Source organism: Balaenoptera ricei, chromosome X (assembly GCF_028023285.1).
Source record: "Balaenoptera ricei isolate mBalRic1 chromosome X, mBalRic1.hap2, whole genome shotgun sequence".
Taxonomy (NCBI): Eukaryota; Metazoa; Chordata; class Mammalia; order Artiodactyla; family Balaenopteridae; genus Balaenoptera; species Balaenoptera ricei.
Window position 1 is genome coordinate 57,066,836 of NC_082660.1, and position 27,029 is coordinate 57,093,864.

Sequence of the window (27,029 nt, forward strand, 5' to 3'; positions counted from 1 at the left end):
TGGAATAAAAAATAAGGGATGCATGCACAGATTTTCTAAATAATCTGGAAAAGTTGATGTATATCTGAAGTATTTTTTAAAAAGTGTACATTTTAGTTTCAACAAGGTGTCCAAGGAACCAGGCCCTATGTGTAAACAGTATTTAAAGATGGCTGTCTCTGCCTCTAATTATACTTTCATTTATTCAATAAGCATTTACTTAAGACTTACCCATGTACCCAACCCCACTGATACTTCATAGAAGGCAAAGGAAAGGAAGATATCAGTATCCCTCTTCAGATAGCCTCCTCATGTTGAAGAGACAAATCACAAAGCTACTAGAAAACAAGGATCAATACGTGATAATACAAGTCAGAAGGCTTGAATGAATGTGGATGAGAGACAACGCAAAGGGCTCCTGCATGGTATTACTCAGGTAGACATTTGGAGGAAGTCTATTGGGAGTCATAGCGTTTTAATAACTATAGATTTTGTAGTGTAGTTTGAAAACAGGGGGAGTGATACCTCTGCCTTTGTTCACTTTTTTCTGCGGACTGTTTTGTCTACTCATGTTTTTTTGTGGCTTTATGTAAGTTTTAGGATTTTTTTCTATTTCTATGAAAACTTTCATTGGAATTTTGATAAGGATTGCATTGAATCTATGGCTTCGGATAGTATGGACATTTTAATAATATTAACTCCAGATCCACGAACATGGGATGTCTTTCCATTTGTTTGTGTTTTCTTCAATTCCTTCCAATGAAGTCTTACAGTTTTTATGGTACAGATATTTCACTTCCTTGTTTATACTTATTCCTAGAATTTTCTTTCTGTTACTGTGAATGAAATAATTTTCTCTATTTTTTCAGATATTTTATTTTTAGTGTGTATAAATTCAACTAACTTCTGTATGTTGATTTTACATCCTGCAACTTTACTGAATTCCTTGATTAGTTCCAACAGTTTTTTGGTTGAGTCTGTGGGATTTTGTATACATAAAATCATATCATTTGCGAATAATGACAATTTTACTTCTTCCTTGCTGATTTGGATGCATTTCTTTGCCTTGCCCGATTTGGGAGGACTTTCAGTGCTATATTGAATAAGAGTGGTGAGAATGGGCAACCTTGGCTTTTTTCTAATTTTATAAGAAAAGCTTTCAATTTGTCCCCTTTGAGTACAGTGTTAGCTGTGGGTTTGTAGTATATGGCCTTTATCATGTTGTGGTGTGTCCCTTCTATAACCAATATTTTGAGTGTTTTTATCACGAAAGGATGTTGTATGTTATCAAATGATTTTTCTGCACCTATTGAGTAGATCACATGATTTTTATCTTTCATTCTGTTAGTGTGTTATTATATTACATTTATTGATTTGTCTTTACTGAACCATTCTAGCATCCCAGAGATAAATCTTTCTTGGTAATGTTGTATAATCCTTTCAGTGTGTTATTGAATTTGATTTGGTAAATTTTTTAACAACTTTATTGGAGTATACTTGCTTTACAATCGTGTGTTAGTTTCTGCTTTAAAACAAATTGAATCAGCTATACATATACATATATCCCCATATCTTCTCCCTCTTGCGTCTTGCTCCCACCCTCCCTATCCCACCCCTCTAGGTGGTCACAAAGCACTGAGCTGATCTCCCTGTAATCATCAGGAATAAGGGTATATAGTGTTCTTTCCTTGTAGTCTCCTTATCTGGCTTTGGTATCAGGGTAATGCTGGACTTGTAAAATAATTATGGAAGTATTCCTTCCCCTTCAATATTTTGGAAGATTTTGAGAAATATTGATGTTAATTCTTCTTTAAATATTAGATAGAATTTCCCAGTAAGACCTTCTGATCCTGGGGTTTTCTCTGTCTGAGGGTTTTGATTCCTCATTCAATAATTTTACTCATAATTGTCTCTTCAGATTTTTTGTATCTTCCTGATTCTGTTTTAGTAGGTTGTGTGTTTCTAGGAATTTAACTATTTCTTCTAGGTTATCTAATTTGTTGTCATATAATTGTTCATAGTAGTCTTTTATGATTCTATGCATTTCTGTGGTATCATTTATAATGTCTTCTCTTTCATTTCTAGTTATATCATTTGAGTCCTCTCTTTTTCATAGTCTCACTAAAGATTTGTCTATTCTATCATTTCAAAAAATCAGCTCTTAGTTTTGTTGATTCTTTTTATAGATTTTCTGTTTGCTATATCATTTATTTTCACTCTGAGCTTTATTATGTTCTTCCTTATGCTAACTTTGAGCTTAATTTGTTCTTTTCCTAGTTTACTAAGGTGTAAAGCTCAGTTGCTTTTTGAGATAATTCTAATTTCTTAATATACACACTTATCACATAAACATTTCTCTCAGAAGTACTTTTCCAGCATCCCATAGGATTTGATATATTTTATTTCCATTTTCACTTTTTTGAGATACATTTATTTTTTCATATTTTAAGTTATTTATTTATTTTTATTTTATTGGAGTATAGTTGATTTACGATGTTGTGTTACTTTCAGGTGTACGTCAAAGTGACTCAGTTATACAGGTACATATATTTATTCTTTTTTAGATTCTTTTCTCATGTAGGTTATCACAGAATATTGAGTAGAGTTCTCTGTGCTATACAGTAGGTCCTTGTTGGTAATCTATCTTTTATATAGTAGTTTCTGTGTGTTTATCCTAAGCTTATGATTTATTCCTCCCCTTATGTTTCCCATTTGGTAACCATAAGTTTGTTTTCGATATCTGTAAGTCTGTTTCCATTTGTAAATATGTTCATTTGCTTCTTTTCCTTTTTTAAAAAAAAATTAGATTCCATGTATGAGTGATATCGTATGATATTTGTCTTTGTCTGACTTACTTCACTTAGTATGATAATCTCTAGGTTCATCCATGTTGCTGCAAATGGCATTATTTCATTCTTTTTCATGGCTGAGTAGTATTCCATTGTATATATGCACTGCAACTTTTTTATCTATTCCTCTGTCAATCGACATTTAGGTTTCTTCCATGTCTTGATTATTGTAAATTGTGCTGCAATGAACATTGTGGTGCATGTACCTGTTTGAATTATGGTTTTCTCCTGATACATGCCGAGGAGCGGGATTGCTGGAATATATGGTAGTTCTATTTTAGTTTTTTTTTAAATTAATTAATTAATTAATTTTTGTCTGCATTGGGTCTTCGTTGCTGCATGCAGGCTTTCTGTATTTGCAGTGAGTGGGGGCTACTCTTCATTGTGGTGTGTGAGCTTCTCATTGCGGTGGCTTCTCTTGTTGTGGATCACTGGCTCTAGGCATGTGGGCTTCAGTAGCTGTGGCACACAGGCTCAGTAGTTGTGTCTCACAGGCTCTAGAGTGCAGGCTCAGTAGTTGTGGCACACGGGCTTAGTTGCTCCACGGCATGTGGGATCTTTCTGGACCAGGGCTGGAACCCATGTCCCCTGCATTGGCAGGTGGATTCTTAACCTCTGTGCCACCAGGGAAGTCCTCGATTATAGTTTTTTAACGAACCACCATACTGTTCTCCATCGTGGTTGTACCAATTTACATTCCCTCCAACAGTGTAAGAGGGTTTCCTTTTCTGCACACCCTCCCCAGCATTTATTGTTGTAGACATTTTGCAGATGGCCATTCTGACTGGTGTACTTTGATTTTACTTTACTTGCATCATACTTTTGATTTGCATTTCTCTGATAATTAGTGATGTCAAGCATCTTTTCATGTGCTTTTTGACCATCTGTATGTCTTTTTTAAAGAAACATTTATTTAGATATTCTGCCCATTTTTTAATTAGGTGGCTTTTTTTTTTTTTTGAACTGCATGTGCTATTTTTATCTTTTGGAGATTAATCCTTTGTTGGCCACTTTGTTTGCAAATATTTTCTCCCATCCTGTGGGTTGTCTTTTGTTTTGTTTATGGCTTCCTTTGCTGTGCAGAAGCTTTTGAGTTTAATTAGGTCCCATTTGTTTATTTTGTTTTTATTTTCATTAATCTAGGAGGTGGATCAAAAAAGATATTGCTGAAATTTATGTCAGAGAGTGTTCTGCTTATGTTTTCCTCTAAGAGCTTTATAGCGTCTGACCTTGCATTTAGGTCTTTGACCCATTTCATGTTTATTTTTGTCTACGGTGTTAGACAGTGTCTAATTTCAGTTTTCGTTTTTTTTTTTTTTTTTTTTGCTGCACTGAGTCTTCGTTGCTGTGCATGGGCTTTCTCTAGTTGTGGCGAGTGGGGCCTACTCTTCGTTGTGGTGCACAAGCTTCTCCTTGTGGTGGCTTCTCTTGTTGCGGAGCACAGGCTCTAAGCATGTGGGCTTCAGTAGTTGTGGCACGTGGGCTCAGTAGTTGTGGCTCTCAAAAGTGGTGACAGTGGACGTCCTTGCCTTATGCCTCATCCTAGAGGGAATGCTTTCAAATTTTCATCATTGAGAATGATGTTACCTGTGGGTTTTTTATATCCTAGAGGGAATGCTTTCAAATTTTCATCATTGAGAATGATGTTACCTGTGGGTTTTTTATATATGGCTGATATTATGATGAGGTGAGTTCCCTCTATGCCCACTTTCTGGAGAGATTTTACCTGAAAAGGGTGTTGAATTTTGTCAAAACCTTTTTTTTTGTATCTATTGAGATTATCGTATGGTTTTTATTTTTCTGTTTGATAATATGGTGTGTCACACTGATTGATTTGTGGATATTAAAGAATCCTTGCTTTCCTGGGATAAACCCCATTTGATCATGGTGTATGATCCTTTTAATGTGCTGTTGGATTCTGTTTGCTAGTATTTTGCTGAGGATTTTCACATCTATGTTCTTCAGTGATATTGGCCTATAGTTTTCTTTTTTGTGGTATCTTTTTCTGGTTTTGGTATCAGGGAGATTGTGGCCTCATAAAATGAGCTTGGGAGTGTTTCTTCCTCTGCAATTATTTGGAAGACTTTCAGAAAGATAGGTGTTAACTCTTCTCTAAATGTTTGATAGACTTTGCCTGTGAAGCCATCTGGCCCTGGGATTTTGTTTGTTAGAAGCTTTTTAATCACGGTTTCAATTTCAGTACCTGTGATTGGTTTGTTCATATTTTCCATTTCTTCCTGGTTCAGTCTTTGTAGGTTGCATCTTTGTAATAATTTGTCCATTTCTTCTAGGTTGTCTGTTTTATCGGCATATATTTTTTTTGTAGTAGTCTCTTATCTTTTTGTTTACTGTGGTGCAAGTTTTAATTTATTCTTTGTCATTTCTACTTTTTTTTGGCTGGAGATTTTATTTGATGACTTTAAGATCCTTTCATTCTTGAGAATTGAGAGATATTGTTTTCCCATTCCAAAATTAGTCACAACTGATGTTTGACATGCTATGGAATTTTCATGTGATATGTATTCTCCTCTTCAATGGCTGTCTCATCTCTTTTCTTTTTTGAATCCAAACTTCAAGAATTAGTGTTCTCAACTATGTCCTCTAAGTTCCAGTCTCCTAGCTTCACCACAACTAAGAGAAATCAGGCTATTGTGTTTATCATGTCACTGAAAGGCACTGGTTTTTTTTGTTTGTATTTTTTTTGTGTTTTTTGTTTTAAACATCTTTATTGAAGTATAATTGCCTTACAATGGTGTGTTAGCTTCTGCTTTATAACAAAGTGAATCAGTTATACATATACAATATGTTCCCATTTCTCTTCCCTCTTGCATCTCCCTCTCTCCCACCCTCCCTATCCCACCCCTCTAGGTGGTCACAAAGCACCGAGCTGATCTCCCTGTGCTATGCGGCTGCTTCCCACTAGTTATCTATTTTATATTTGGTAGTGTATATATGTCCATGACACTCTCTTACCCTGTCACATCTCACTCCACCCCCTCCCCATATCCTCAAGTCCATTCTCTAGTAGGTCTGTGTCTTTATTCCCGTCTTGCCACTAGGTTCTTCATGGCCTGTTTTTTTTCCCCTTAGATTCCGTATATATGTGTTAGCATACTGTATTTGTTTTTCTCTTTCTGACTTACTTCACTCTGTATGACAGACTCTAACTCCATGCACCTCATTACAAATACCTCCATTTCATTTCTTTTTATGGCTGAGTAATATTCCATGGTATATATGTGCCACATCTTCTTTATCCATTCATCTGTCGATGGACATTTAAGTTGCTTCCATGTCCTGGCTATTGTAAATAGAGCTGCAATGAACATTTTGGTACATGACTCTTTTTGACCTATGGTTTTCTCAGGGTATATGCCCAGTAGTGGGATTGCTGGGTCGTATGGTAGTTCTATTTGTAGTTTTTTAAGGAACCTCCATACTGTTCTCCATAGTGGCTGTATCAATTTACATTCCCACCAACAGTGCAAGAGTGTTCCCTTTCCTCCACACCCTCTCCAGCATTTATTGTTTCTAGATTTTTTGATGATGGCCATTCTGACCGGTGTGAGATGATATCTCATTGTAGTTTTGATTTGCATTTCTCTAATGATTAATGATGTTGAGCATTCTTTCATGTGTCTGTAGGCCATCTGTATATCTTCTTTGGAGAAATGTCTATTTAGGTCTTCTGCCCATTTTTGGATTGGGCTGTTCGTTTTTTTGTTATTGAGCTGCATGAGCTGCTTGTAAATTTTGGAGATTAATCTTTTGTCAGTTGCTTCATTTGCAAATATTTTCTCCCATTCTGATGGTTGTCTTTTGGTCTTGTTTATGGTTTCCTTTGCTGTGCAAAAGCTTTTAAGTTTCATTAGGTCCCATTTGTTTATTTGTGTTCTTATTTCCATTTCTCTGGGAGCTGGGTCAAAAAGAATCTTGCTGTGATGTATGTCAAAGAGTGTTCTGCCTATGTTTTCCTCTAAGAGTTTGATAGTGTCTGCCCTTACACTTAGGTCTTTAATCCATTTTGAGTTTATTTTTGTGCATGGTGTCAGGGAGTGTTCTAATTTCATACTTTTACATGTACCTGTCCAATTTTCCCAGCACCACTTATTGAAGAGGCTGTCTTTTCTCCACTGTATATGCTTGCCTCCTTTATGAAAGATAAGGTGACCATATGTGTGTGGGTTTATCTCTGGGCTTTCTATCCTGTTCCATTGATCTATATTTCTGTTTTTGTGTCAGTACCAAACTGTCTTGATTACTGAAGCTTTGTAATATAGTCTGAAGTCAGGGAGCCTGATTCCCCCAGCTCCATTTTTCGTTCTCAAGATTGCTTTGGCTATTCGGGGTCTTTTGTGTTTCCATACAAATTGTGAAAATTTTTGTTCTAGTTCTGTGAAATATGCCTGTGGTAGTTTCATAGGGATTGCATTGAATCTGTAGATAGCTTTGGGTAGTAGAGTCATTTTCACAATGTTGATTCTTCCAATCCAGTAACATGGTATATCTCTCCATCTATTTGTATCATCTTTAATTTCTTTCATCAGTGCCTTATAATTTTCTGCATACAGGTCTTTTGTCTCCTTAGGTAGGTTTATTCCTATATATTTTATTCTTTTTGTTGCAATGGTAAACGGGAGTGTTTTCTTAATTTCACTTTCAGATTTTTCATCATTAGTGTATAGAAATGCAAGAGATTTCTGTGCATTAATTTTGTATCCTGCTACTTTACCAAATTCATTGATTAGCTCTAGTAGTTTTCTGGTAGCATCTTTAGGATTCTCTATGTATAGTATCATGTCATCTGCAAATAGTGACAGCTTTACTTCTTCTTTTCCAGTTTGGATTCCTTTTGTTTCTTTTTCTTCTCTGATTGCTGTGGCTAAACCCTCCAAAACTATGTTGAATAATAGTGGTGAGAGTGGGCAACCTTGTCTTGTTCCTGATCTTAGTGGAAATGGTTTCAGTTTTTCACCATTGAGGACAATGTTGGCTGTGGGTTTGTCATATATGGCCTTTATTATGTTGAGGTAAGTTCCCTCTATGCCTACTTTCTGCAGGGCTTTTATCATAAATGGGTGTTGAATTTTTTCGAAAGCTTTCTCTGCATCTATTGAGATGATCATATGGTTTTTCTCCTTCAATTTGTTAATATGGTGTATCACGTTGATTAATTTCCGTATGTTGAAGAATCCTTGCATTTCTGGGATAAACCCCACTTGATCATGGTGTATGATCCTTTTAATGTGCTGTTGCATTCTGTTTGCTAGTATTTTGTTGAGGATTTTTGCATCTATGTTCATCAGTGATATTGGCCTGTAGTTTTCTTTCTTTGTGACATCTTTGTCTGGTTTTGGTATCAGGGTGATGGTGGCCTCGTAGAATGAGTTTGGGAGTGTTCCTCCCTCTGCAATATTTTGGAAGAGTTTGAGAAGGATAGGTGTTAGCTCTTCTCTAAATGTTTGATAGAATTCGCCTGTGAAGCCATCTGGTCCTGGGCATTAGTTTGTTGGAAGATTTTTAATCACAGTTTCAATTTCAGTGCTTGTGATTGGTCTGTTCATATTTCTATTTCTTCCTGGTTCAGTCTCGGCAGGTTGTGCATTTCTAAGAATCTGTCCATTTCTTCCAGGTTGTCCATTTTATTGGCATAGAGTTGCTTGTAGTAATCTCTCATGACCTTTTGTATTTCTACAGTGTCAGTGGTTACTTCTCCTTTTTCATTTCTAATTCTATTGATTTGAGTCTTCTCCCTTTTTCTCTTGATGAATCTGGCTAATGGTTTATCAATTTTGTTTATCTTCTCAAAGAACCAGCTTTTAGTTTCATTGAGTTTTGCTATTGTTTCCTTCATTTCTTTTTCATTTATTTCTGACCTAATCTTTATGATTTCTTTCCTTCTGCTAGCTTTGGGTTTTTTTTGTTCTTCTTTCTCTAATTGCTTTAGATGCAAGGTTAGGTTGTTTTTTCGAGATGTTTCCTGTTTCTTGAGGTAGGCTTGTATTGCTATAAACTTCCCTCTTAGCACTGCTTTTGCTGTGTCCCATAGGTTTTGGGTCGTCGTATCTCCATTGTCATTTGTTTCTAGGTATTTTTTGATTTCCCCTTTGATTTCTTCAGTGATCACTTCGTTATTAAGTAGTGTATTGTGTAGCCTCCATGTGTTTGTATTTTTTACAGATCTTTTCCTGTAATTGATATCTAGTTTCATAGCGTTGTGCTCGGAAAAGATACTTGATACGATTTCAATTTTCTTAAATTTAAAGGCTTGATTTGTGACCCAAGATATAATCTATCCTGGAGAATGTTCCATGAGCACTTGAGAAAAATGTGTATTCTGTTGTTTTTGGGTGGAATGTCCTATAAATATCAATTAAGTCCATCTTGTTTAATGTATCATTTAAAGCTTGTGTTTCCTTATTTATTTTCATTTTGGATGATCTGTCCATTGGTGAAAGTGGGGTGTTAAAGTCCCCTACTATGATTGTGTTGCTGTCGATTTCCCCTTTTATGGCTGTTAGTATTTGCCTTATGTATAGAGGTGCTCCTATGTTGGGTGCATAAATATTTACAATTTTTATACCTTCCTCTTGGATCAATCCCTTGATCATTATATAGTGTCCTTCTTTGTCTCTTGTAATAGTCTATTTTAAAGTCTATTTTGTCTGATATGAGAATTGCTACTCCAGCTTTCTTTTGATTTCCATTTGCATGGAATATCTTTTTCCATCCCCTCACTTTCAGTCTGTATGTGTATCTAAGTCTGAAGTGGGTCTCTTGTAGGCAGCATATATATGGGTCTTGTTTTTGTATCCATTCAGCCAGCCTGTGTCTTTTGGTGGGAGCATTTAATCCATTTACATTCAAGGTAATTATCGATATGTATGTTCCTATTCCCATTTTCTTAAATGTTTTGGGTTTGTTATTGTAGGTGTTTTCCTTCTTTTGTGTTTCTTGCCTAGAGAAGTTCCTTTAGCATTTGTTGTAAAGCTGGTTTGGTGGTGCTGAACTCTCTCAGCTTTTGCTTGTCTGTAAAGGTTTTAATTTCTCCATCGAATCTGAATGAGATCCTTGCTGGGTAGAGTAATCTTGGTTGTAGGTTTTTCTCTTTCATCACTTTAAGTATATCCTTCCACTCCCTTCTGGCTTGCAGAATTTCTGCTGAAAGATCATATGTTAACCTTATGGGGATTCCCTTGTGTGTTATTTGTTGTTTTTCCCTTGCTGCCTTTAATATGTTTTCCTTATATTTAATTTTTGACAGTTTGATTAATATGTGTCTTGGCATGTTTCTCCTTGGGTTTATCCTGTATGGGACTCTCTGTGCTTCCAGGACTTGATTAACTATTTCCTTTCCCATATTAGGGAAGTTTTCAACTATAATCTCTTCAAATATTTTCTCAGTCCCTTTCTTTTTCTCTTCTTCTTCTGGGACCCCTATAATTCGAATGTTGGTGCGTTTAATGTTCTCCCAGAGGTCTCTGAGACTGTCCTCAGTTCTTTTCATTCTTTTTTCTTTATCCTGCTCTGCAGTAGTTATTTCCACCATTTTATCTTCCAGGTCACTTATCCTTTCTTCTGCCTCAGTTATTCTGCTATTGATCCCATCTAGCGTATTTTTAATTTCATTTATTGTGTTTTTCATCGTTGCTTGGTTCCTCTTTAGTTCTTCTACGTCCTTGTTAAATGTTTCTTGCATTTTGTCTATTCTGTTTCCAAGATTTTGGATCATCCTTACTATCATTATTCTGAATTCTTTTTCAGGTAGACTACTTATTTCCTCTTCATTTGTTAAGTCTGCTGTGTTTTGACCCTGCTCCTTCATCTGCTCTGTGTTTTTCTGTCGTCTTATTTTGCTTATCTTACTGTGTTTGGGGTCTCCTTTTCACAGGCTGCAGGTTCGTAGTTCCCGTTGTTTTTGGTATCTGTCCCCAGTGGCTAAGGTTGGTTCAGTGGGTTGTGTAGGCTTCCTGGTGGAGGGAACTAGTGCCTGAGCTCTGGTGGATGAGGCTGGATCTTGTCTTTCTGGTGGGCACGTCCACGTCTGGTGGTGTATTTTGGGGTGTCTGTGGCCTTATTATGATTTTAGGCAGCCTCTCTGCTAATGGAATGGGCTGTGTTCCTGTCTTGCTAGTTGTTTGGCATAGGGTGTCCAGCACTGTAGCTTGCTGGTCATTGAGTGAAGCTGGGTCTTGATGTTGAGATGGAGATCTCTGAGAGATTTTCGCCATTTGATATTACGTGGAGCTGGGAGGTCTTTGTGGACCAGTGTCCTGAAGTTGGCTCTCTCACCTCAGAGGTACGGCCCTGATGCCTGGCTGGAGCACCAAGAGCCTTTCGTCCACACGGCTCAGAGTAAAAGGGAGAAAAAATCAAAAGAAAGCAAGAAAGAAGCTATAATATAGTTAAGTAAAATAAAGCTATTATAAAGCAAAGCTATACAGACAAAATCTCACCCAGAAGCATATACATATACACTCACAAAAAAAGGAAAAGGGGAAAAATTAATATATCCTGCTCCCAAAGTCCACCTCCTGAATTTGGGATGATTCGTTGTCTATTCAGGTATTCAACAGATGCAGGCACATCAAGTTGTTTGTGGAGTTTTAATCCGCTGCTTCTGAGGCTGCTGGGAGAGATTTCCCCTTCTCTTCTCTGTTCCCACAGCTCCTGGGAATCAGCTTTGGATTTGGACCCGCCTCTGTGTGTAGGTCGCCTGAGGGCATCTGTTCCCTGCCCAGACAGGACGGGGTTAAAGAAGCAGCTGCTTCGGGGGCTCTGGCTCGCTCAGGCCGGGGGGAGGGAGGTGTACGGAGGAAGCGGGGCGAGCCTGCAGTTGCAGAGGTCGGCGTGACGTCGCACCAGCCTGAGGTACGCAGTGCATTGTCCCGGGGAAGTTGACCCTGGATCACGGAACCCTGGCAGTGGCGGGCTGCACAGGCTACCAGGAGGGGCGGTGTGGAGAGTGACCTGTGCTCGCACACAGGCTTTTTGGAGGTGGCAGCAGCAGCCCCAGCGTCTCACGCCTGTCTCTGGGGTCCACTGGCGGCTTGCGCCAGTCTCTGGAGTTCGTTTAGGCGGCGCTCTGAATCCCCTCTCCTTGCGCGCCGTGAAACAAAGAGGCAAGAAAAAGTCTCTTGCCTCTTCGGCAGCTGCAGACTTTTTCCCGGTCTCCCTCCCAGCCAGCTGTGGTGCGCTAACCCCTTCAGGCTGTGTTCACGCCGCCAACCCCAGTCCTCTCCCTGCGATCCAAACGCAGCCTGAGCCTCAGCTCCCAGCCCCGCCCGCCCCAGCGGGTGAGCAGACAAGCCTCTCGGGCTGGTGAGTGCTGCTCGGCGCCGAGCCTCTGTGCGGGAATCTCTCCATTTTTTCCTCTGCGCCCCTGTTGCTGTGGGATCCACGCTGATAGCTGCGGCTCGCACCCGTCTTTGAAGTTCGTTTAGGCGGCGCTCTGAATCCCCTCTCCTCGTGCACCAGGAAACAAAGAGGGAAGAAAAAGTCTCTTGCCTCTTCGGCAGCTGCAGACTTTTTCCCGGACTCCCTCCCGGCTAGCTGTGGTGCACTAGGCCCCCTCAGGCTGTGTTCACGCTGCCAGCCCCAGTCCTCTCCCTGCGATCTGACCGAAGCCCGAGCCTCGGCTCCCAGCCCCGCCCGCCCCGGCGGCTGAGCAGACAAGCCTCTCTGGCTGGTGAGTGCTGCTCGGCGCCGAGCCTCCATGCGGGAATCTCTCCGCTTTGCCCTCCACACCCCTGTGGCTGTGCTCTCCTCCGTGGCTCCGAAGCTTCCCCCCTCTGCCACCCGCAGTCTCTGCCCACGAAGGGGCTTTCTAGTGTGTAGAAACCTTTCCTCCTTCACAGCTCCCTCTCACTGGTGCAGGTCCCATCCCTATTCTTTTGTCTCTGTTATTTCTTTTTTGTTTTGCCCTACCCAAGTACGTGGGGATTTTCTTGCCTTTTGGGAGGTCTGACGTTTTCTGCCAGCGTTCAGTGGGTGTTCTGTAGGAGCAGTTCCACGTGTAGATGTATTTCTACTCTATCTGTGGGAAGGAAGGTGATCTCCATGTTTTACTCTTCCGCCATCTTCTCTCCTCCCCAAGGCACTGCTTTTTCCTTCTCTTGTGTTTCCTGCCTAGAGAAGTTCCTTTAGCATTTGTTGTAAAGCTGGTTTGGTCGTGCTGATTTCTTTTACCTTTTGCTTGTGTATAAATGTTTTAATTTCTCCATCGAATCTGAATAGATCCTTGCTGGGTAGAGTAATCTTGGTTGTAGGTTTTTCCCTTTCATCACTTTAAATATGTCCTGCCACTCCCTTCTAGCTTGCAGAGTTTCTGCTGTAAGATCAGCTGTTAACCTTATGGGGATTCCCTTGTATGTTATTTGTTGTTTTACCCTTGCTGCTTTTAATATTTTTGTTTGTACTTAATTTTTGATAGTTTGATTAATATGTGTCTTGGCATGTTTCACCTTCGATTTATCCTGTATGCAACTCTCTGTGCTTCCTAGACTTGATTGACTATTTCCTTTCCCATATTAGGGAAGTTTTCAACTATAATCTCCTCAAATATTTTCTCAGTCCCTTTCTTTTTGTCTTCTTCTTCTGGGACCCCTATAATTCGATTGTTGGTGCATTTAATATTGTCCCAGAGGTCTGAGACCATCCTCAATTATTTTCATTCTTTTTTCTTTATTCTGCTCTGTGGTAGTGATTTCCACTATTTTATCTTCCAGGTCACTTATCCGTTCTTCTGCCTCCATTATTCTGCTATTGATTCCTTCTAGAGAATTTTTAATTTCATTTATTTTGTTGTTCATCATTGTTTGTTTGTCATTTAGTTCTTCTAGGTCCTTGTTAAATGTTTCTTGTATTTTCTCCATTCTATTCCCAAGATTTTAGATCATCTTTACTATCATTACTCTGAATTCTTTTTCAGGTAAACTGCCTATTCCCTCCTCATTTGTTTGGTCTGGTGGGTTTTTACCTTGCTCCTTCATTTGCTGTGTGTTTCTCTGTCTTTTCATTTTGCTTAACTTACTGTGTTTGGGGTCTCCTTTTCACAGGCTGCAGGATCATAGTTCCCATTGTTTTTGGTGTCTGCCCCCAGTGGGTAAGTTTGTTTCAGTGGGTTGTGTAGGCTTCCTGGTGGAGGGAACTGGTGCCTGTGTTCTGGGGGATTAGCCCGGATCTTGTCTTTCTGGTGGGCAGAACCACATTCAGCGATGTTTTTTTTGGGTGTTTTTGACCTTATTATGATTTGAGGCAACCTCTCTGCTAATGGGTGGGGTTGTGTTCCTGTCTTGTTGTTTGGCATGGGGTGTCCAGCACTGTAGCTTGCTGATCGTTGAGTGGAGCTGGGTCTTAGCACTGAGATGGAGATCTCTGGGAGTGCTTTCACCATTTGATGTTATGTGGAGCTGGGAGATCTCTGGTGGACCAATGTCCTGAACTCAGCTCTCCCACCTCATAGGCTCAGACCTGACACCTGGCCAGAGCACCAAGACCCTGTCAGCCACATGGCTCAGAAGAAAAGGGAGAAAGAAGGAAGGAAAGAAAGAAAGAAAGAAGAAAGAAAGAAAGAAAGAGGAAGGAAGGAAGAAAGAGAAAGAAAGGAAGAAAGAAGTGAAATAAAAGAAAGTTATTAAAATAAAAAAATATTATTAACAATAAAAATAATTTAAAAAGTAATTAAAAAAAGAAAGAAAGAAAGAAAGGAGAGCAACCAAACCAATAAACAAAGCCACCAATGATAACAAGGGCTAAAAACTATACAAAGAAAAAGAAAAAGGGCAGACAGAACCCTAGCACAAATGGTAAAAGCAAAGTTATACAGGCAAAATCACAAAGAGAAGCATACACATACACACTCACAAAAAGAGAAAAAGGGAAAAAAAAAAATATATATATATATATATATATATATATATATAAAGGAAGAGAGCAACCAAATCAATAAAATCTACCAATGATAATAAGCTGTAAATACTAAACTAAGATAAACATAAAACCAGAAACAAATTAGATGCAGAAAGCAAACGCCAAGTCTACAGTTGCTCTCAAAGTCCACTGCCTCAATTTTAGGATGATTTGTTGTCTATTTAGGTATTCGACAGATGCAGGGTACATCAAGTTAATTGTGGAGATTTAATCCGCTGCTCCTGAGGCTGCTGGGAGAAATTTCCCTTTCTCTTCTTTGTTCACACAGCTCCTGGAGTTCAGCTTTGGATTTGGCCCTGTGTCTGCATGTAGGTTGCCTGATGGCCTCTGTTCCCCACTCAGACATGACGGGGTTAAAGCACTACCTGATTAGCTGGCTCTGGCTCACTCAGGCTGGGGGGAGGGAGGGTTATGGAATGCAGGGCAAGCCTGCAGCAGCAAAGGCCAGTGTGACATTGCAACAGCCTGAGGTGCACCATGTGTTCTCCTGGGGAAGTTGTCCCTGGATTGCAGCACCCTGGCACTGGTGGGCTATGCAGGCTCCCAGGAGGGGAGGTGTGGATAGTTACCAGTGATTTCACACAGGCTTCTTGGTGGCTGCAGCAGCAGCCTTAGCGTTTCATGCCCGTCTCTGGTGTCCACGCTGATAGCCATGGCTCGCGCCTGTCTCTGGCACTTGTTTAGGTGGTGCTCTGAATCCCCTCTCCTTGCACACCCTGAAACAATGGTCTCTCGCCTCTTAGGCAGTTCCATGCTTTTTCCCAGCCTCTCTCCCGGCTAGCTGTGGCTCACTAGCCCTCTTCAGGCTGTGTTCATGCAGCCAACCCCGGTCCTCTCCATGGGATATGACCTCCGAACCCTGAGCCTCTGCTCCCAGCTCCCACCTGCCCCAGCAGGTGAACAATCAAGTCTCTCAGGCTGGTGAGTGCTGGTCAGCACCGATCCTCTATGCAGGAATCTCTCCACTTTGTCCTCTGCACCCCTATTGCTGCGCTCTCCTCTGTGGCTCCGAAGCCTCCCCCCCACCCCCCGTGTCCGCCAGTGAAGGGGCCTCCTAGTGTTTGGAAACGTTTCCTCCTTCACAGCTCCCTCCCAGAGGTGCAGGTCCTGTCCCTATTCTTTTGTCTCTGTTTTTTCTTTTGCCCTACCCAGGTACATGGAGAATTTCTTGCCTTTTGGGAAGTCTGAGGTCTTCTGCCAGCATTCAGTAGGTGTTCTGTACGAGTTGTTCCACATGTAGATGTATTTCTGATGTATTTGTGGTGAAGAAGTTGATCTCCACGTCTTACTCCTCTGCCATCTTGTAGGTCCCCCCTCTACTGTTATTGATTTGAGTCCTCTCCCTTCTTTTGTTGGTGAGTCTGGCTAAAAATTTATCAATTTTTTTTTATCTTCTCAAAGAACCAGCTTTTAGTTTCGTTGATATTTTATATAGTTTTCTTCGTCTATTTTTCATTTATTTCTGCTCTGATCTTTATGATTTCTTTCCTCCTACTAACTTTGGGTTTTGTTTGTTCCTCTTTCTCTTGTTGCTTTAGGTGTAAGATTTGTTTGTTTACCTGAGATTTTTCTTGTTTCCTGAGGTAATATTGTATCCCTATAATTCATAATTTTCTTGGTTTTAGTTGTGGCCTCTTCTTTTCTACCTAGAGAAGATCCTTTTAGGATTTATCATAACTGTGGTTTGTTGGTGCTGAATTCTCTTAGATTTTGCTTGTCTGTAATACTTTTGATTATTCCATTGAATCTGAATGAGATCCTTTCTGGGTAGAGTTTTCTTGGTTGTAGGTTTTCCCCTGTCATCACTTTAAATATATCATGCTACTCCCTTCTGACCTGTAGATTTTCTGCTGAAAAATCCACTGATAACCTTAGGATTCCATTGTATATTATTCGTTACTTTTCCCTTGTTGCTTTTAGTATTTTTTGTCTTTAATTTTTGTCAGTTTGATTAATATGTGTCTCAGTGTGTTCCTCCTTGCATTTATGTTGTATGGGACTCTGCCCTTCCTGGACTTGAGTGACTCTTTTATTTCCCATGTTAGGGAAACTTATGGCTATAATCTCTTCAAATATTTCTCAGGCCCTTTCTCTCTCTATTCTCCTTCTGGGATCCCTATAATGCGAATGGTTTAATATTGTCCTTGATGTCTCTGAGACTTCCCTCATTTCTTTTCATTCTTTTTTCTTTGTTCTGTTCCGTGGAAGTGATTTCCAACTTTCTGTCTTCCAGCTCACTTATTCATTCTTCTGCCTCAGTTATTCTGCTATTGATTTCTTCTGGTGTATTTTTCATTCCATTTATTGTATTATTCATCTCTGTTTATTCTTTAAAACTTCAAGCTCTTTATTAAACGTCTCTTGTAACTTCTCAGTCTGTGCTTCCATTCTTTTTCTGAGATCTTGAATCATCTTTACTATCATTACTCTGAATTCTTTTTCAGTTAGGTTGCCTATCTACTCTTTATTTAGTTTTTCTTGTGGGTTTTTGTGTTGTTCCTTCATCTGAAACATATTTCTCTGCAGTCTCTTTTTATCTGACTTTCTGTGTTTGTAGATTCCTTTCTGCTGGCTGGAGGACTGTAGCTCCTCTTGCTTCTGGTGTCTTCCCTCTGGTGGGTTAGGTTAGTCCTGAAGCTTGTGGTGGCTTCCTGATGGGAGGAAATTGTGCCTGTCCACTGGTTCGTGGAGCTGGGTCTTGTCCCTCTGGTGGGCAGGGCTGTGTCAAGAGGTGTGTCTATAAGTGGATGTGAGCTCAATGTGGCTTTAGGCACCCTGTATGCTGATGGGTGGGTCTATGTTCTTATCTTGCTGGTGGTTTGGCCTGAGGTGTTCCAGCACTGGAGCCTGTAAGCTGTTTGGTAGGGCCAGGTCTTGATGCCAAAATGGCAATCTCTGATAGAGCTCACACAGATCAGTATTCTCTGGGGCTTCTGCCACTAGTGTCCTTGCCCCCACAGTGAACCACAGCTGACTCCTACCTCCCCAGGAGACCCTCTAAGATCATAGGTAGGCCCACCCCTGGCTCCTATGGAGTTACTGCTTTGTGCTGGGTCTCAGTGTATGTGAAACCTTGTGCATACCCTCCAAGAATCGAGTCTGCTTCTCCCAGTCCTATGGAGCTCTTGCACTTAAGACCTGCTGGCTTTCAAAGCCAAATGCTTTGGGGATTTCTCCTCCCAATTCCAGACCCTCAGGCTGGCGAGAGTGACATGGGGCTCAGGACTCTCACTCTTGTGGGAGAACCTCTGTGATATAATTATTTTCCAGTTTGTGGGTTGCCCACCCAGAATGTATGGGATTTGATTATGTCACAAAAGCTCAGCTCCTTCTATCTCGTTGTGGCTTGCTCTTTTTCTTTGAATGTAAAATATATTTTTTGTAGGTTCCAGGATTTTTTTATTGAAGGTTGTTCAGTTAGTTGTGATTTTGGTGTTTTCCCAAGAGGAACTGAGCTCAAGTCCTTCTATTCAGCCTTCTTTCCTGGAATTGAGGGGCTGCTTTTAGTTTGGATGCTTGCTGCATCCTTCTTCAGCATGTGCTGGCCATTATCTCCTTGATATGGAGTGTGCAGGTAAAATGGCTCTTGCATGCTCCAGGGTACTGGGAGTAGGGCCTGACACCTGCTCAAGCATTTCCTATAGGCGGCTCTTCTCCACACTTTCTCAGGATAGCAGGGGCAAGGCCTGGCACCTGCTCACAGATTTCCTAGGGGAGAGCACTATCTGCACCCTCCTGTGACAGCAGGGGCAGGGCCTGGCTGCCTGCTCACTGATTTCCTAGGGGTGGGCGCTATCTGCCCTCCCAGGACAGTGGGGGCAAGGCATGGCCCCTGCCTGAAGATTTCCTTTAGGCAGATGCTATCTGTGCCTTCCCAGGAAAGCAGAGGCAGGGCCTAGCGCCTGCTCGCATGTCTCATAACAGTGCTGGTGGCCACCTCTGGAGTCCATGATGACTCAGTGACTTGTGCCCACCCCCAGAGCTCATGTAGGTGGTGTCCTGTTGCCTGGGAGTGCTCACAGGGAAAGAAGCTTTTATGGTGGTCCCACCCCTCTCCTCATTCTCTCCCCAATAATGGCACCTTACCTCTCTGGCAGGCCCAGGCTTCTTCCGAGTACACCATCAGTTACCACAGCGCAGTCTCCTCAGGCTGTTTCCATGCAGCCAACCCTGATCGTCTCCCTGGATCTGGTCTCTGAAGCCTGAGCTTCAGCACCCAGCACCCACCTGAACCAACAGATGAGTGTCTTAGTCTGGGGATCACAGGGAGGCGGTGCTGAACTTCTGTGCAGGTTACTTTCCATTTTGCCTTCCACTAACCAGTTGCTGTGCTCTCCTCCTTGGCTCTGAAGCTCCTCCTCCATCCAGTCTTGTCTCCCCACCAGTGAGGAGACTTCCATGGGTGTGGGAGCCTTTCCTCCTTCACAGCTTCCTCCCTGTGGTGCAGGCACCATTCCAATTCCTTCTTTTTCTTTTTCCTTTTGTCCTGCCCAGTTACGTGGTGGTTTATTTTGTTTCTTTTTTTTTTTGGAAGTCTGAGGTCTTCTGTTGGCGTTCAATAGCTGTTCTGTATGAATTGTTCCACTTGTAGATGTATTGTTAATATTTTTGTGGGAGAAGGTGAGCTCCATGTAATACTCCTCCACTATCTTGATCCCCCTCTCTGAGTTACTTTTTTTTTTTTTTGGCTGTTATCCTTCGAATGGAGGGAGATACAAATGCATTAGTGCCAAAGAATGCTTTACATACTCATTAGCATAGTGATTAATGTTAATTGAGGGATACACAATGTGTTAAACCTCAAAAACTACAAAGTTTCCTGCAACCTAAGATAATGGAAAGGCTCCTTCTTAAGTTTTTACCCACCGCCTTTACTTTTAAAGTTCTAAATTGTATATTGGGAACTAAAAAATAATAGGCTAGTTTCAGCTGTGGTTCAAGAATTCTAATGAAGCTGTATGGCAATGACACTGGGACTGTGAAGTTTCCCCAAAAGGGCTTTCTAGATGACCACAAGTACAAACTTTAAAAGTATTTCCAATAACACATAGGCAAGTTGAGTGGCTTAATAATTTAAATGCCTGGAAAGCAGCTAAGATGTCTCGTCTTAGAGAATTTTAAAACATGGTATAAGTACCATTTCTGTCCTACAGAGAAACTTTTTAAAGCATGGACATAACTTTAAGGATACCGAGGAAACATCAATAGTTTTCATAAAACTTCAATAAACACCCCAAGGCATAAGTGTTCAAAACAGCCTATTCACTAATATGTCACTGCATTATACTTTTAGAGGCATAAGTATGCTATGCTTGCAGTGAGAGGACATTTAATTTATGCCTAAGTGGCAAGTTCATCTTCCATTTACACAGGATGCACCAATAACACTTAGGATAGTGAATAGTTCAAGTACTACATTTCCAACATGTCTTGTCTTTTGCTTTTTGATTACTCAGCACTGGGACTCTACTGCCTGTAGTTTTTCAGAATATTTTGAAAGAGACTAGGACTACCCTGAATATAGACTTCAAGCAATATTGAACCCTTCTGAAAGAGCTGTCTAGATACTTTAATAATGATGTTTAGAGAAGGGAATAAAGACAAAACTTGCAGTAACTGAGTTTCTTTCAAAAGAAGAAAAATAATGTTGAACCTGGCATGTAAGCTAAAATGTTTTGTAATTAATGTCAAAATTTGCCAGGATTGTTAATACATATTTTGGTAAGAAAAAAACACTATATTGGCAAGGTTAATTATTTGTGTGTAATATATTGTATATTAATGAAACAGAAGAATTCACCGGTAATGGAAGAAAACCCACAGCAAGGGAAGCATCCAAAGAAGGGCAATCAAAAAGTTAGGTAAGTTTACTAGCTTTAGAATACACAACACACCTTAATTATAGAACTATTTCATTTTTAAAACTACAGTTTTTTAATGTACTTCTAATAACAACCCCATCTAAGGAGCCATGGAAGCTTATGAAGAAGACCTAGCCACTAAGATGCTGTGTTTCTAGTGTAGGGGTGAATTAATGCTGCTATAAGAAGAAACTGAATCACCTCAGCATCAACAAACAGACTTTTTCTTTTACACAGTAACACATAATTTGATGACATTATTTCTCTTCATTAGTTCAAAATTAGGCAGGAAAGGAACTACATCAGACCCAGAAACACAATGATTTGGCAAGCCACAGTCACTCAGCTCATGGATTTGTGATAATCTGCAGAAAATTTGCTTGACTCTAGTACTCCATTTTTTCACATCTGTAAAGGAGTTCGATACAACCTTTTTATTAAAATCAACTTTAAACTGCAAACAGGCAAAGAGATCACGAACTGCTGGGGGGGCTGTAAAGGTCTGGGGGAAAGTTGTGTTCCTCCTGTAGGGGCCAATTAAGTAATACTTCCTTGGCCTTCTTTCGAAGTAGCCACTTGTTTTCTCCTGAAGATAACTGGCTAAAATTTCCTCTCTTCTTTCCTGGCAAGACCCAGTCAGCTGTGTTAAAGCGAAACCAGAAAGTGGCCGAGAGGCTTGTAAGCTTTTGTTTGCAAGCTCTGTCCTTGGTAAGAGGCACTTCCTTGGAACATCCCTCTTTGCATGAGGGAGTAATGAGCCACTCTGACAAGGGACTGTTGTTTATGATTTAGAAGGAATCAGCAATTCTAGAAGAAGCCATTGCCTTTGGTGCCTTAGCTTGTTCTGTTGCCTCTTTTCTGAATGGACAGGGCCACATATTCAGGGAATCTTTATGTTTCCCAGGTTCAGGTTTTGGTTCCACAGGCATACCATTTTCATCCTTTCCTTCTTTCTTCAGAAGCCATTTACACAGAGCTTCCTTCTCACAAGTTTCATCACACATGCACTCTGCAAAGCTTATACAGGGCTCATTGGCTTTGCAGACCTCCTCTACTTTATATGAGTCTTGATGGTTCTGAACAAGCCAATCCTCAGTAATCACACTGGGAGCGGACATGGGTTTCTTGGACTTCAAGTGGTTATTCAGGCACTTCAGACTGACCAGATTTTCAGTCTCCACACCTTTGGGCAATTGGTACAGGAATCAGGCTTGACAAGCCAATCATACACACTGTAGGACTCCTGGGAACGCCTGGAACAAGAGCTTAAACTTCTCACTGGTTTCACATCTGCCATTCCCAGACTTCTCAAGCTTATGGGATTCCTGGGGAGTCACCAGCCAATCAGAAAGGTCCATCTCATCTTGATCAAGAAGCCCTAAATCTCCAACCTTTTCAGTTTCAATGGAGTAAGAACTGGTAGTAGAATAGCTGTTACACTTTTAGCAACTTGGTTTTTCAGAAACTTCTTGTTGCCGACTCTTGTGGAGCCAGTTTTCCAAGCCCTTTAGGTTGCCCCAGACATTACTGAAGAAATTTCAGGCTCTGGCAGAAGTCTGACTATTCTCCAAGGTCTGCTTTTTGGGTGATCCAGTCCTGGAGATTGGTGCTGGGTATGTAAGGAGCCTGGTGACCATTGGCAGGTTTGCTACCAAGGAGCCATTCGCTGAGAATGACAGCTGTGGTGCTGGATACTGACTTCTGCTCTGACAATGGTATATAGCCTCTTTTCTCCAGGAAAGACCCAATATTTGATGAACTAGCATGAGCCATAAAATGCTCAGGAATTTCAATGGTCTTGAGAGACCCAAATATGGTGATGGCCTGGCGCAGGGCAGTTATGTTGGCTTCAAAGAGTAGGACAGTGGAATCTTTAGGTTTGAGGGTCAAACTGCCCAGTCTGTCCAGGCACACGGAGACTTGATTGCGATCTAGCAATCTTTGTTTTTGGTGCAATCCAGTTGATGAATAAGACAACTGAACTGGCCCAGTAACCAGTTAAGCTGCTGGGTCTGCTGCTGAAGTGCCTTCTCTTTAAGCTGATAGATGAGATCTATCTGTTCATATACCCACACCTCACAGCTTTGAAGGCATTCCAGATGACGACTTATGCAGCTGTGAATCTGGACTTTGACCTCTCACAAGTTATCTTTAATTTGCTGTTCAACCCAGAGAACTCCACCAATAGCAAGCTCCAAGTCCCTCTGTGCATCACAACACCTCAAAAGGGGTTCTCTATTACTGGAGCAACCTCTCTGGACCTGTGAGGTACTCATTCTTCTCCCTGTTCCATCTAACGCCAAGTAAGGCATTTCTAGTTCAAAAGCAACAGTGACTCATGCAACTTTCCAGGTTTCCCAACACTTCCTAGAAACACAGTCACCCTAAGAAACCTGGGTCCCATCCTCCCTGGAAGCCACAGCCTACCATTCACTCTCCACTTCAGAGCAGGCAAGGGCACCACTCAGTACACATGCACACGGCTCTGGCTGCAGGGCCCATTCTTGGCCCAGCAAGGCAAGCCCACCCCGCGGGCTCCTGCTGTGGTGCTGGGCTGCCGGAGGTAACTCGCAGGCCAGGTCCCTGCCATGCCAGCTTCCTGGCAAGCAGGAGGTTGCTTTATCCAGGACTGGGGTAAGGAAGGTCCCTGAGCCTGCAGGCTGTGCCCCGCCCCTCCCATGCATCTGGCAGTGGCCCATGGGCAGAATTAGGATACTTTTATATTTCCCTTTTGATTTCTTCTCTGACCCATTGGTTCTACAGAAGTTTCATTTAGTCTTCACATATGTGTAGATTTTCCACATTTCCTCCTGTTGATTTCTAGTTTTATATCACTGTGGTCAGAAAGGACTGTTGGTATGAGTTCCTTCTTCTTAAATTTGCTAAGACTTGTTTTGTATCCTATCACATGACCTATCCTGGAAAGTGTTCCATGTGCACTTGAGAAGAGTGTGTATTTTGATGCTGTTTTATGGAATAGTCTACATAGGTCTAAGTCCATTTTGTCTAAATTTATGGTTCAATTCCAACATTTCTTTGTAGATTTTCTGAGTGGAGGATCTATCAGTTGTTGATACTGGGTTATGAAGTCCCCTAGTACTATTGTATTGCTGTCTATTTCTCCCTTTAGACCTGTTAGTGTTTGTTTAACATAATTAGGTGTTCTGATGTTGGGTGCATATATATTTATGATTGTTATGTCATCTTGATATATTGTCCCTTTATCATTATATAATTACCTTGTCTATTGTTACCATTTTTGGCTTAAAGTCCATTTTGTTTGATATGAGTATCTGCATTTTCTTTTTGTTTACACTTCCATAGAATATATCCTTTTATTACAGTAAGTCCCCTATGTATGAACCTTCAAGTTGTGAACTTTCAAAGATGCATACATGCCTTTGCATGTCAAATCACGTAAGTTAGTTAACGTGTCTGGCATACACTGTCACATGTGTGTATTCTCTACAAGTAGTTGTGCTTTTGTGTACTTTACTATTCAGTACTGTATAGAGTATGGTAGTATAGTGTCTTTATTTCAAGCCCAGGATGTCTGGAAGCAAGTGTAAAAGCAGCGGTGATGTAGCTGATACTAAGGAGCACCAAACGATAATGATGGAAACAAAAGTGAAAATAGTTGAGAGAGTGGAGCGAGGCAAAAAGATAGTAGATGTCGCTTGTTTTTATAACATGAATCATTCAACCATCAGCACGATTCTAAAGAACAAGGACAAGATCATGGAACATGTGAAGTCTGCTGTGCCAATAATGTTGACAATAATATTGATGAAGTGTACAAAAGTGATGGAGGAAATGGAGAAACTTCTCAGTGTGTGGATGCAGGATCAGCATCAGCATAGAGTCCTGCTCAGCTTAATGCTGATTCAAGAGAAAGCTAAAAGCCTTTATGAAGACTTGAAGAATAAACACAGTGAAGAATCAGAAGGCGCATCTTTTAATGCCAGCCATGGCTGGTTTCATTGGTTCAAGGCTAGAGCCAACCTTCACAACATAAAAGTAAGTGGCGAGGCAGTGAGTGCAGATATGGTAGCTGCCCAGGAATTTCCTAAAATCCTTCGAGAAATTATTGATGAAGGCACATATTTACCCAAGAAGGTTTTTAATGTGGATGAGACAGGACTGTACTGGAAGAGGATGCCAGACCAAAGTTACATCAGTAAGGAGGAAAAGTTTTTGTCAGGCTATAAAGCAGCAAAGGATAGGCTAACTCTGTTGTTTTGTGGCAATTCTTCCGGTGATATAAAGCTAAAGCCTCTCTTAGTTAATCATTCAGAAAACCCAAGAGCCCTTGAAAACATAGCCAAGGGCTCTCTTCCTGTCATTTGGAAGAGTAACCCCAAGGTCTGGGTTACACAGGTCATTTTCCAGGACTGGTTTTTCCACCACTTTATTCTGGAGGTAGAGAAATATTGCTTGGAGAAGAATGTCCCATTCAAAATTCTTTTGCTGCTCAACAGTGCTCTGGGCCACCCCCCATTCATGGACGACTTTCATCCCAACATCAAAGTAGTGCATCAGCCACCGAATACTACATCGCTTATCCAACCTATGGACCAGGGAGTTATAGCGACTTTCAAGAAATATCATTTACATCACACTTTTCCTCAGGCAGTAAAGGTGAGTGACGAATCAGGAACAACTTTGTCACAATTTTGGAAGGACTATAACATCTACAAGGCCATAAAAACTTTGACTTCGCTTGGCGCAAGATTACGGCTGTCACCATGAATGGGGTTTGGAAGAATCTTTACCCACAGTTTGTTCATGATTTTCGTGGATTTGAGATGGTGGATGAGGAGTCCAAAGAGATTTTCATCAACTTAGTGACCCTCAGTGAGAAGCTAGAGCTAGATCTGCAAGAGGACAACTTCATTGAACTCCTTGTTGTGCAACATGAGGAGCTTACTACTGAAGACCTGATGGAATTGGAGGCCCAGAGATAGGATGAATAGGGACAAGAAGAAGAAGTAACTGAAGATCCAAAGATATTCACGATGCAGGAAATGGCAAGGGGATTTTCTTTATTTGAGGAGGCACTGTTAGTTTCTGAGGCACAAGACCCGAATGTAGAATGGTACACGAAGGTTGCAGCAGCTGTTCAGAATGCAATCCAGTGCTACTGTGTCATCTATGATAAGAAAAAAAGAGTTACTACCCAGACATCACTGGATCATTTTTTCAAGAGGGTAGATAGAGTTGAATCCAGCAAGGAACCAGAACCTGTGCCATCAATGTCAGGCCTGAGTGAAATTGCAGCTTGCCCTCCATCTCCTGTTGCTGACAGTCCTTCAGCTCTACCATCTCCCAACTCCTCTCCCTCCTCCAGTAAGTAACTATTCTTGCCTGTTCACTCAATGCCAGCCCCTGTATGCCAGCTGTTATACTGTACTACTGTACTTTTCAAGGTACTGTACTGTAAGATTAAAAATGTTTTCTTTATTTTTTGTGTTTGTTTTTTATGTATTATTTGCGTGAAAAGTATTATAAACCTATTACAATACAGTACTATATAGCTGATTGTGTTAGTTGGGTACCTAGGCTAACTTTGTTGGACTTATGAACAAATTGGACTTATGAACGCACTCTCAGAACGGAACTCATTTGTATGTAGGGGACTTACTATACTTCACTTTGAGTCTATGTATGTCTTTAGAACTGAAAGGTGTCTCTTGTGGGCAGAATTTATTTGGGTCCTGTTTTTCTTATCCATCTAGCCATTCTGTGTCTTTTGATTATTAATTCAATCGACTTACATTTAGAGTGATTTTTGATATGTCAGGACTTACTTCTGCCCACTGATTGTTTTCTGGGCTTTTTAAGTTTTCACTTTTTCCCATCTCTGCCTACCTTTGTCTTTAGTTGTAGAGTGGTGTAATTAAAAGTGGACTTGAAGGAAACATTAAGCTACAATGCTTAGCAAACTGACATAGGCCTCTTATCTCTACAGTATATTTTGCTATTAAATGGCTTGCCACAGCAGCATCAACAGCATTTTTCTTCATATTATGCCAAATTCAGAGCAGTAATGTGTATTAGAAATCAGACCCCATATTTTACTTTGCTGTTTTAGAAGATAGCTGAATCTTCTGCCTTGGGCCTACCTCAGTGTAAGATTCAGATAAGATTAACTCTCTGATTGGCTTTTCTATATATTTTATACTGTTGACCTCTTCTTTAAAATATTTACTTAGCTCTTGAGTAATCACTCTTATGACTCACCTACTCTCAATATTTTTGTAGGTCTTTCTTCTCCATCCACATGTAAAAGTTGTTTTTCTCCAGGGTACTGTTCTTGACCTTATTCTTTTATCTTCACAATATGAGTGTTTTAATTCACACTCACAGTTTCCACTATAAGTTACATACTAATAGATCCCAAATTTATATA

General features: G+C 40.7%; 1 pseudogene; it reads right to left on the reverse strand.

Moving 5' to 3' along the window:
* Positions 1 to 21,022: 21,022 nt before the first annotated feature.
* Positions 21,023 to 22,917, reverse strand: LOC132357602 (nuclear receptor coactivator 4-like; annotated as a pseudogene).
* Positions 22,918 to 27,029: the final 4,112 nt, after the last annotated feature.